General features: G+C 41.2%; 1 pseudogene; it reads right to left on the bottom strand.

Annotated features, from left to right (window-relative positions):
- The window catches only part of LOC146783879 (mitochondrial dicarboxylate carrier pseudogene), a 20,022-nt pseudogene extending 8,228 nt beyond the window's left edge, over nucleotides 1-11,794 (bottom strand).
- Nucleotides 11,795-12,691: the final 897 nt, after the last annotated feature.

Below are 12,691 nucleotides of genomic sequence, written 5' to 3'. Positions count from 1 at the left end.
GTAACTTGTGCCCAATCTACTTCATTTTCAACTTGCCTTGCAACGTCTCTTTGTTCCAGTCGATCTTCTTGCGCAAGTTCTTCTCTTTCAGTGGATTTGGGACTCTTTGTGTGTGACTCGCATTAATCCAGTTTGGCAAGCCTCCACACTTGACTTCAGTAGTCTTCACCAGTATTATCTGATAAGGCCCGTGCCAACGTGGCTCTAGGCAGTTCTTCCTCACATGTTTTTTCACTACACAATCCAGTCGTCATGTCCTTGTTCTTGCTATGTTGTTGTTGCAACTTCTCCAACCTAGTGAGACACAGAACGTACCACATCAGACAATCCTTTGTAATAATCCAGTATCAAATCATAAGTTTTGTTCATTAGCTGATTTGCTGGGACTGTAAGATGTCTCATATTCCTGCCCATCACAATTTCATGAGGGGACAGTCCTGTTCTTTTGTCTGGAATACATCTCAAGCTCATTAACACTAATGGAAGTGCGTCAGGCCATTTTAGTGTTGTGGATGCACAAGTTCTTTGCCAATCTTGATTTAATTGTGCCGTTTACCTGTTCCACTACTCCTGAAGCCTTAGGTCTATAGGCACAGTGCAATCTTTTTGTTCAATTTGTAATGCTGCACAAATCATCCAAATTATTTCATTATTAAAATGTGTTCCTCTATCTGACTCCAAAGAGACTGAATTTAGCAACTGTTAAACTGTCATTTCGCCTTGTTGGATAAGCTTCAACCTAACAAGAAAACAGACAGACAATCACAAGAACATATTTTAGACCCTGGCGAGGAGGCATTTCAATAAAACCATATTGCATGTGTGTAAAAGGACCTGCAGCCTTTTCAATTCGCCCCATGCTTACCACTGTCTTCCTCCCTGCATTTTGTTGCTGACATATCACACACCTCTGACAGAGACTTTCTGCAATAACCCTAGATTTGGAGTTATACCATGTTTGGCAAAACAACCTAATCATTGCATCTCTGACTATATATGTTGGTCCAGGGAAAACCCTTGACATCTGTGACAAAAGACTATCTGGCATTACTGGTCTGCCATCTGTGTAAATCCATACTTCATCATCTGCTCTACGGGTACAACCTGACCTGACCCAACCATCTTTCTCTGAATCATTTGCTTCTTCCTGAAGTTCTCTCACCTCGTCTCATGTTTCAACAGATAAGAACATTAAACTGCATTCTCTTTAACCAATTTGTTCATTTTGTTGATCCACTTTGATTGAATATGTATTCAAAGCACAAAATCATGCAATTTCATCAGCATATCTATTACCCCGTGTGACGTATTTACCAACCAGAACGATTTGCTGAACATTTCACTACCCCAATTTGTGCCGGCATCAGTAGATCCTTTACACACTCTCCGTTTCGTATTGGTGAACCCGAAGAGGTCAATTATCCACGTTGAGACCACAACTGCCCAAAATCGTGGACAATCCAAAGCCATATTGGCTGTCAGTATAGATTGTAACTCTCATTTTCTTTGTTAAGCAACAAGCTCTAGTAAGAGCCACCAATTCAGTCACTTGTGCAGAACTCACTTTCTTCAACCATGATGCTTCAATTACATTTGCCACTGTGCAGATTTCATATGCAACTCGCAAGCATCCTTCTGAATCTCTCAAAAAATGATCCATCCACAAACAAAACAATATCTGACTTGAGGCAAAAAGCAGGGAAAACCCCGGGTCCGAACGGATTCCCTGCGAAGTTCTTTAAACAAAACGCTAGCTTTCTGGGCCCACATCTGCTAAACTTGTTCTTAGTAGCGAAAGAAGAAGGAATACTCCCACCTGATCTACGAACGGCTACTGTAGTAGTGATCCATAAAGCAGGGTAACCCCCAGAGGATTGCGGGTCCTACCGGCCAATATCATTACTCAACATAGAAACCAAGATACTTGCAACTGTACTGGCGACACGCTTACTAATAGTGATTACCCCCCTTATACACAGGGATCAATCGGGCTTTTTGCCCAAACGATCCACTCATTTTAATCTGCGCCGGTTGGCCAATTGGATCGATACGGTTAAGTATAGGGATAGCCCACACGTGCTCCTCTCCGTCGATGCCGAAAAGGCCTTTGATACGGTTCACTGGTCTTTCATGAGGCAAACCCTAAGGAAGTTTGGATTTGGTCCAGTCTTTATGGAAGGGCTGGAGCTCCTTTCTACGGAGCCCACGGCTAAAGTTTGAGTGAATGGAGTGACTTCAGAGGCCTGGCCCATCCGAAGGGGCACCAGACAAGGATGTCCCTTATCCCCATTATTGTTTGCCCTTGTCCCAGAGCCTTTGGCATGTCTAATCAGAGGGGCTTCACAGATGAAAGCCAAGTCCTAGATGAAGAACGCATATCGCTTTACACAGATGATATCCTGTTATATGTTACCGAGCCGACAGAAACGCTCCCGAAGTTATTGCAAATATTTGCTGAGTACGGTCAAAATGCAGACTATAGAATTAATTGGAGTAAATCCAGCCTATACTCGCTGGGGAGCCCCATAGAGACTCAAGACATCCCTGAATGTCTGCAGATAACCCAAGTAGGGTTCCCGTACCTTGACCTTTATGTTACCATTGACGAAGTGATTAGCCAGACTCAAAATATCAAGCGAGTCCTGGTAGATTTCCAAAACCAGGTTAAAAGATGTAGAAGACTCCTTCTGACAATAATGGGCAGGGCTGCAATGTATAAGATGATCACACTTCCCAAGCTGCTCTACGTACTACAGAACACATACCACAAGATATCAGAGAGTATATTCACCACACTAAAAAACGAGCTTCGGATACTCCTTTGGGATGGGGCACACACAAGAGTGGCGCTGCAAACACTTCAACGTAACCCATACACGGGGGCCTCGCCTTGCTGAACATTAGAGCCTATTACAGAGCAGCCCACCTGGTGGTGATCAATGACTTTAACCACGCCGCATGAGACCACACCACATATGCCCTTGAGAGACTTCAGTTCTGGCACTGTACCCAATTGCATTACCTATATGGGGGCAAAGGGGTAAACCGACTCCTACTGGCCACCCAAATTGTGATTGAAGCATGGAAAGGGGCTGAGAAACAGATGAAATGGGACGCTAGACTCGCGAGAGAAACCCCCCTATGCGAAGGGATGAGACTATTAGAAATTGGGAAACTGAAGGGCTTTAAACAATGGGATAGGATTGGAATCTCAAAACTGGGGGACGTACTAGAGAAAGGTACCCTTGCACCCTTTGACACACTCCAGGCCACTTATCAACTAACAAATACCCAAAGGTACGCATATCTCAGACTGACACATGCCTGGAAGGCTGAAGGATTAGAGCCAATCGATCTCCCAGAATTCTCCCCCCTAGAGGGCAGACTCTTGCAAGAAGGGATCCCAAATAAGGCCATCTCATGGACGTACAGAACCCTAATCAACAATATGCCTGACAAATTGGGGCTGCTGTGAGCCAAATGGGAACTGACCACGGGACCGATGGAAGACATTGACAGAGAGGCAGCCCTCATGCACCCACGGGAAGTGGCAATCAAACAGAGGTTACGTCTCATACAATAAAAGATCCTACATAGGTTCTATTTTAATAGAGCACAACTTTACACCATGGGACGAGCAGAATCCCCAGACTGCTTACGATGTCGAACCGAGCGTGGTGCATTTATACACACATTGCGGGACTGCAATAAAATCAAAACATACTGGGCCCAGATAGTTGGGGAACTGAACAACATACTGGGGGCCCAACTCGAGCTGGAGGCTAAATATGTACTTTTGGGCATCCTTACGGAAATAGACCTCACGCGCCATAAACTGATGTTAGCCAGTTTGGGGCTAGTAATAGCCCACTACTGGGGGACATCGAAACCCCTTACACTTAAGGAGTGGAAGGCATGCTTGGACCTGTACATGGTAGCGGAATGGGTACATATACAGCCAGGGGGTGTCCGTGCAAATTCAGAAAGATCTGGGCTCCCTGGATAGGCTATTATGGGCTGGACCTTGAAGGGATGGAAGACGATGTGTGTCTGACTAGAGAGGGTCTGGAGACAGAGCCTAAGTAAACTTGAGTCCCGATTCCCCAAGACAGACAAATTAGGTATATATGTAACCCTCAAGATTGGTAACTTTAAAAAGAATGATTAATTTGCTTTTTTCGTTGGAGTTATCGTCACCACACTCTATGTCTTATGTAAACTGATGATGCTTTGTAACCTGTATATCACGTATATATAAGGTTTCTTTGTTTATAATGTTAATAAAAACATTTGGAAAAAAACAACAACATCTGACTCAATCAATGGCGTATCTTTGATATCGGGTCTTGGTTTAGTGCATAATCCAGTTACATCCAAGCAATCATGATCTGCTTCATCCAAAACCACTTCACATCCTGGAGTTGGTAGTAATTTTGCCGGGTTTAATGTTGTACACCTTGCTACAGTAACATTCTCTGCTCCCAATATCACTTGCTCATATTTTGTTAACCGATTGCTCGTAAGGTATTGAGTGCGAGTTTGTGTTAACAACATTTCAACTGAATGTGGCACATACACTTTCAAAGCATGTCCCATCACAATTGACTCACTCTGCTCAAGACTCACACAAGTAGCAGCAACTGCTTTTAAACAACCTAAAAGAGCTGCAGCGACTGGATCCAAAGTGGCAGAAAAATATGCCACTGGCCTTGTGCTGTTCTGTGTGTCTGTGTTAGAACTGATAATGCACGCCCATCATGTTCATTACAGAACAACTCAAAATCTTTATCAAATTCTGGCATTCCCAGTGCTGGTGCTCGACATAGACTGTCTCGCAACACCATAACGCCTTCATACCTTCCACATCAAGGTTTATTGGATCTGCCACATCTTTGTGTGTCAACTTTTGTAATGGCTTGGCAATCAGTGAAAAATTCATAATCCACTGCCTGCAAAATCTGACCACTCCCAAAAACATCCAAACTTCTTTCTGTGTTTTTGGCGGATTCATTCACATGATAGCATTGATCTGATCCTGAGAAACTCTTTAAACTCCCTTTTCAATGATATGGCCCAAATACAGTACTTCTTTTTTACAAAGCTGTTATTTTGCCGGTGACACTTGATGCCCACCTACTGCCAAATGGTTCAGTAAAGCAATTGTATCTGTCACACAATCCTCTTTCGTCTTCGATGCCACCAATGGGTCATCGATATTTTGAACTAGGACTGAATCTTTAGGCATCACCAATGATTCCAAACATTTCTTCAATATCAGATTAAAAATGGAAGGACTCTCGGTATACCCTTGAGGGACTCGGCACCATGCCTAGACAAGGTTTCCTTACCGGAATGCAAATAAATATTGGCTATCCGGATGTAAGGGTATCAAGAAAAATGCTTGACACATATCAACTACTGAAAACCAATCTGCATCACATGGATATAAAATCGCTGCTGGATTTGGTGCAATTGGGCAACAAGGTATAACAATTTGATTAACCCTTCTCAGGTCTTGTACGATCCTATATTTCCCATTTGGTTTGCGAATTCCCACTATAGGCGAATTGCATGGACTTCCAAGGATTTCTTTCAAAATGTCTTGCTCGATCAACATGTCGATCACAGATTTCACTCCTGCAATCATTTCAGGACACATTTTGTACTGTTTTATTCTTGGAAACACTGCATCAGGCTTTACTATAATTTGAATCGGAGCTACTCCTTTCATCAATCCGATATCTTTCCCTGTAAAATCCCACACATCTGATAACACTGTGTCGCTCAACTCAACAGGCAAATCATTCGCTGTAAGTAATGGAAACAATTCATTCACTTCTGTTCCCTGTCTTGGCATTTTGAATAAGACATCTTTGTCTTTTGTGTGAAATGCTATTGCATCTGGGGTACAATAAATGGAACAGTTCATTTTGCATAGTAAGTCCCTATCTAATAAGTTAACCAGACTTGTGTCACAAACAAGAAATTTGTGCAATTCTTGGAAATTACCAATTTGAACCTTGACAGGTCTAGTTAATGGCGTCTTGATCAATTTAACGGATAGTCCTACAACTTGGATACTTTCTCCCGAGAGGGGTAGGTTTGGAATTTCCACAGTTCTCACAGTGGAACGGGTAGTACAAGTATCTACGAGGAATGTGATAGCATTACCATCAACCTCGCCATCCACATAGGGACCGGACTGATCTACCTCCAGAGATGCGCCAAGAACGCACTGTTCCTCCCCCCTTAGGCACTGTCATTGTGATGGATCTGAGTCATTTTCATCCGTCTGCATCAAATATTGTGAAGCCACCTGAACATTTGAATTTATTTGACCATTTGTTTGAAAACCCATGTTCGCATTGTACTTTTGCATTTGACCATTCACATCCTGATTTGGCATAGAAGCCTGTGGTATTTGTAAACCCTGACCTCTATTGTGCACTCGCACTGATGTATTCCAATTTTGCTCTTGACCCATTTGATTTTGACTCATCTGGTTCTGGTAACCCTGATTTTGCACTTGCATTTGATCATAACTTCCAGTCTGACCTGTATTATTTATCACAATTTTACACTCGTGTCCCCAGTGTCCAAATCTACCGCAAGTGACAAGGAAATTTCTTCTTCAGATTTTCTTTATCACCAAAGTTACCTCTACCTCTTCCCTGACCCATCGGAATCATTTGTGTCACAGTATTGCCATTTGTAACTACACTTTTCATCACAGTAGTAGCCTGACCACTCTCAACCAAATCTGCATTTAGATAATCCCCTTTCTTTGCCATTTTCATTTGTGCTACCATCAATTTTTCTTTCAACTTTTTATGTCTCCTTTCTATGTCATCTCTACAATATTTCTCATATCGAAGTATTACATCAATTGATTTTCTCTGCCAACAAATTAAATGCTAATGAATTATAGCACTAATTTCAGGTCTCAATCCATACACGAACATGTATACAAAATGTCCCATATCTTTTTCTGTGATATTTTCTATACCACTAAATTGCTTAAATACTTGAAGAAGCGTCTCATAATATGAATGTAACGATTCTTTCAGCTCTTGAGTCGTTCTATCAATCTTTACCCAATCTGTTTCCTTTTGTCTGTCTATCTCTTTCTCTTTTGTATGCTTCGTAATCCCACTCTTCAAGAGCTTCGTACTGCATAGGTCTTGGATTTGGACCTAAATATTTAATTCATCTCCTCAAATTTTCTAAAACCTCAGTATCAAATGTACCGTTTTCTGGAAATGCTAAATTACTATCTTGTTCTGTATATTTCGTTTAATTTTCTAACCAAGTACAAGTACGATATCCCCTTTCTATCGCAATAAATGCTGCGGGTGATCTGTTTTGAGCTATCGGAGTTCCTTCTCTAATTACTATAGGCTGATCCTTACTAAATAAAGATTTTAACAATCTTATTATTTTCATGTTTCTTACTCAAATCTAAATCTTGTATAAGTCTACAAGCCTAACTTCCATGTTATGTTTTTCTACTTCCAATCAATGTTATTTTCGCGTCCAATATCAGCATGACTTACACTAACTAACCAATACCAGCACAGCACCTTTTTACGTCAGTTCTACTCCTTCTACCTACCCTCCCTTTATAAAATCAGCATCAACGTCTTTAAGTCTTTTAACAAACAAATCAAACTACATAAACACAGCTTGTCTGCTCCACTAAAAGAAAATTCAAAAGTATTTAGCACGTTTTCTAAGAGATCTTTACACTCCAGCAATAAAACATCGACCAGCGTGATTTTTATTTGCTCTCTAACGAGCAGAACTTTCTCGGGACTTCTTCAGTTGCACCTCTGAAGTGACCCAAATAAACCTCCACGACTTCATTCAAATAGATTCCCTGTACGATACTTTTAGTTCGACAACCGCATAGTACCGTATTACCATATCACAACGCACATAAAGCTTCGTGTATGACACACTAAGACAGCCCATAGGTTTATCCTGGGATCTTAGGCCAACGACGGACCCGTCAATTCCATTGAGATTCTACAAACCTCAACATGACATAAAGGTACAAACTCAACAAATATATCAAGGTCCAAGTCAGTCTGTTAACTCTGTCTTTTCAAAAACACAGTAATTTTAATCTAGCTAACCTTCTGATGCAACTACCAAAACTAATGTAGCGGAAGCAGGTGGGAAATAATAACATCACTTACCATCCACACCATACACAATAATAACTGCGATAACATAACTATAATGTCGGGCCCATAAGTCATTATTTCTCTGATAACTGTAACAAAGGTCCTTCGACGGATCTTTGGTAGAGTTAAAAAGGACTGTGTATTTGAAACCATGGAAATGCTATTTCCTCATGAGGGCCTAGAATGAAGGAAATACGCTAAACAACATGAACCAATTATTAGGCACTATTTATCTAATGAATAAAGACAAACACCTTTCTTTAAATTATCTCTTTGTTATTCAGATTAATGAATGGTCAATCACAAAAGTCCAAATAGAACGACATCATTTAGTTCGCAAATGTTACAGAATATCACAATACTGCATAACAGATTCAAATCACAATAATAGAGTCATCAAGAATAGAGGAGTAAGAGAAAGAGAAATACAAAGCAGCAGTGGAAATACTTCACCTAAGAACTGAAAAGTTTAATGCTCAGCGAACATAAGTAGGAAGCTATCCCCACGGTGGTTAGAAATAGCGGAGGCAGCACCATCAGCCGATGATGTCCAAAGTCTCAAGGAACGTTCAATGGTTCAGCAGGTTTGCCAGCCAGAGTATCAGGAATCAGCACTGCATGCAGCATACCACGAACGCAGGACAAGTCCCCAGAAATCTTGAGAACAAGCCGAAGAGCACCTTCCCACACAGGTCTTTGTACATTGCTACTTCCTTTCTTTGGTTAATTTGTTGCACTCTCTTCTTTCCACAAACATTTTCATTGGCTAAACACAATGTGTGGCGGTCTTCTAACAATGACCTATCCATAATTTCTGAACACTCTTTTGTCTAATACATTATACAACTTCCTTTGGAGGAAGTGAAAATAACCTAGTTACAAATGTATTTTATTAATGAAACAGTAACTTTCGAACATCCTTTTACCCTCACTAAAACAGGAAAGAACGTAATATTTTCAGACAGAATCAGGCTAATATCTACGCTCTAGGAAACAACTCGTAACATATGAAGGTCTGCAGCTAAGGACAGCATTGTGTTAACAAATCACGGGACAGGAGTATGTGATCACATCCTCTAATATTCTGAGGCCTGCATTTATTTAGCAAAAGAGAGAATTAATTCTAAAGAAATCCTACACTATACTTTCTCGAAGAATAACGCATTTTCCCTTGTTGTTTTAATTTCTGCAGTAAGAAAGACAAAATTACACATATTAGAAAATACATGTAAATTATATTAATTTCATTTAGTCCTCACTATGTTTTTATTTGTCTAACTAAAATAGAGCTTATTATCTTGCCTTTGCACAATTCTCACGTTGTCCACTAATTTATTAACTTTAGTAGTTATCGTTTTTCAAACATTAGTATTTATTTCACACCTACAGGTGGATTTCATCAAGCAGATTTTATTACAAAAAAAACATGCTCCGTCACCATGCGTCCACCAGAATATAACTTATTTAGGCACTCATGGCACAGCACCTGGTACATTCCATCCAGTACATGGGCGTAATTGTGTCTCAAACGCGCCGGCAGCTTTATATCATTCTGCATCCTGACATTCGCCATGTCTGCGGGAGTCCCAACAAAGCCACCTGTGAATCCTCCAAAGGCTCCTAGCATCATCTTCTGTTAGAACGAGAGGGGGCCATTGTTGTTTTTGGACAGTCTGTCCCTCACAGTTACGTAAATTGCTAATCTTGTCATGGAGTACGTCATCTGCCTGAAGAGAGAGGCACTAAGACCATTATAGAGAGCCAGAAAACCATCATTGCATATTACAGAGAGCGACATGCCCGTCATCCAAAGCTCCACTTCCTACTGTGTCTGAAGATGAACCTTGAGCAGGCCCAGAGGGTGGGTGCAGCAGGCCGCACCGCAGGAGGCTATACCCCCCGAAGTACCAGCAAGAAACCCAGCGTTCCGCCACAGTGAAGGCAGTCAGTGTGTAAGCATGGCAAGAGCAGGGAGCCAGCCTATGCTTGGCCTGCCGCCGTACCAAGCATGGTTGTCGGTTCCACAGGAATGCACTTTGTCATAAATATAAAAATGATTCGGTCAACGCCAAAATGAGAAGAAAAGGAGACGCCAAAAAAACAGCTAGACTCAGCACATAGTCGTGCAGAATATAAAAAGCTCTAGAACAGCAGCATACTAGAATGAAGGTATGCAGGCATATTGGCATACATATAGTGACATGGTGAAAGACATTTACATCATTACACAGTACCATACATGTATTCAAATTGCCTTAAATAGTAATGCTGCCTTTGCACATGTATATTACAACATGCACAGATATATTTCATAATATGATTTGGATATGTTTTTTATATTAAGCTGAAGTGTTCAAGTGTTTATCAGCCTTATCATACATGTCAAGTTTCATGGTCCCCAAAGGCCTGCAAGCCAAGTAGAACATCTTCAAATTTTTTACATCTCGTAGTAAAGCGTAACCTCCCTTTCATCGTTGGCAAACGGGAGTGTGATTTTAGGAAAATAGTGCATTAAGCAGTATGTTTATCTTCATTTCAAGGACTTTTCACATGTTCTCCCTGAGAAAATCCTGCCCCCTGCTCATTAGACCGTTTGTTGAAGTAATAGTTTTTGTCACATGTTTATGCTCCGAAAACTTGTAATGAACGAGAAGTGTATAAGAACCATTCAAAATTGCATGCATTTTAGTATTACAGGATCCTACTACCTCTTTGAGCTCTGTTAAGGTGAAACAAAAATTGGCACATAATTTTTTGCTGTGACACTTGGTATTTTTGAACAAAACACGTTAGACTTTTAGGCCTTCCAATGTGTTGTGTTTTATTTTCACAGTGTAAGCAATCTCCTAGAAGCACATCAAGCAGTAACCAAGACTTCAGGTAACTCTAAGTTCCTAAAATCAAATCATTTAACCACCATATCAACAAACACATTCTCAATAGAGAAAACTGAGACCGAAGAGGTGGTGGACACACTGGAAGAATTCACTCATGAATGGAGAGATGATGGACAAACTATTAGAAACCAGGACTTTCTGGGCAAGAAAGGAAACACCCAGATTATCCTCTGACAGCACATCAGGAATAGAGCAAAGTGTCTCAGTATTAACAGAAAGGAAGAAAGGCAATGAGAAGACCATTGGGGCTATGACAAACTAGAGCATTCGTGCCCCAGGCTCTCTCCTCCTGAAACTTCAAACAAAATTCAGGAAGAAGGGCATTGCACTTGGTGGTAAAGAAATCCACTATGGGAAAACAAATGTCCTGCAAATCAAGTGAAATGTCTGAGAAAGACAAACCTTAAGAGGTGAGGGATGCACCAGACTCAGGGAGTCTGCTCTTGAATGTTCCACCCTATGATGTGAACTGATGATAAGGCCAACAGGAGTTTGCAGAATTATCTCTGTCACATACCTGCAGTAAGTACTGACGTGATTCACATAGGCTTTGTCCGTGGTATTGCCTGCTCACAGGACTACAAACTTGCTCTGAACTTCCTTAAAAAACACTTTCAGGGCATGCAGGACTGTGGCCAACTCCATCCATCTGGACAAGTAACTCCACTCCCGCTCCTTCCATAGCTCCCAGGCCAACAGAGACTCCAACATCGCTCTCCAACCTAATCTGGAAGCATCAGTGGTCAGAGATGCAAGTAGGAATCTCCACTGTAGGTGGGCGGGTACCATCCACCAGTAAAGTTCCTGGACAGTTTCTTGAGTCACAGGAATATTCAGTTCATAACGGCGAGAGAGTGGATCCCACCATCTCAGACTATTTCTTGATACTGCTTTTAAGTGGAGACGTACCCAAGGAACATCAAAGATTGCAGAGGCCTGCAAGAAAATCATAGAACAACAACGAGAAATAACATCTAGGATAATCAGAAAGGCACAAATTCATAACATATGAAGAAGGGTGAATGACTCATCATTTCCCCTTGGATCCTCATCCAACTCAAATAAGAAGCTGATTGGAGAGCCAGCAAGAACATTAAAGTGCAAACAAATTTGGCAAACACGTTCTAGCGGTATGGAGACCATTCCCACATCCATCTGTAATCAGTCCTGGCAGAAGAGAAATTAATGAAGTTCCTGGGCAGTTTCTTTGGTCACAGGAATCTCCAGTTTATAAATGCTAGAGAGTGTATCTCACATCTCAGAAATACCTCCCAATACTGTAAGTAGAGACATGCCGACTAAACAACAAAGATTGTGGAGCTCTCGATGGAAAACACAGAACAACAAGAAATAATAGCCAGAAAAATCAGAAAGACTGCACAAATGCATACCCTCTGAAGAAGGGAGGATGACTCATCATGTTCAATCGGATCCTCATCCAGGAGTTTTTAGGTTGATCAAAAAGCCCATAGATGACACAGACTATGAACCAATTCCAAGTCGTTCAGTGTCTGGTTTCTTGAAGGAGTATAACCAAGTAAATTGAAATGCTATTCTATTATGCAGGTCTGTAACTACTGGAATCAGAAGCTTGGAAAAAACTCTGAG

Source organism: Triturus cristatus, chromosome 11, assembly GCF_964204655.1.
Source record: "Triturus cristatus chromosome 11, aTriCri1.1, whole genome shotgun sequence".
Classification (NCBI taxonomy): Eukaryota; Metazoa; Chordata; class Amphibia; order Caudata; family Salamandridae; genus Triturus; species Triturus cristatus.
The sequence above is the reverse complement of the archived record's forward strand: the minus strand, read 5'-3'. Positions and strand labels throughout refer to the sequence as shown.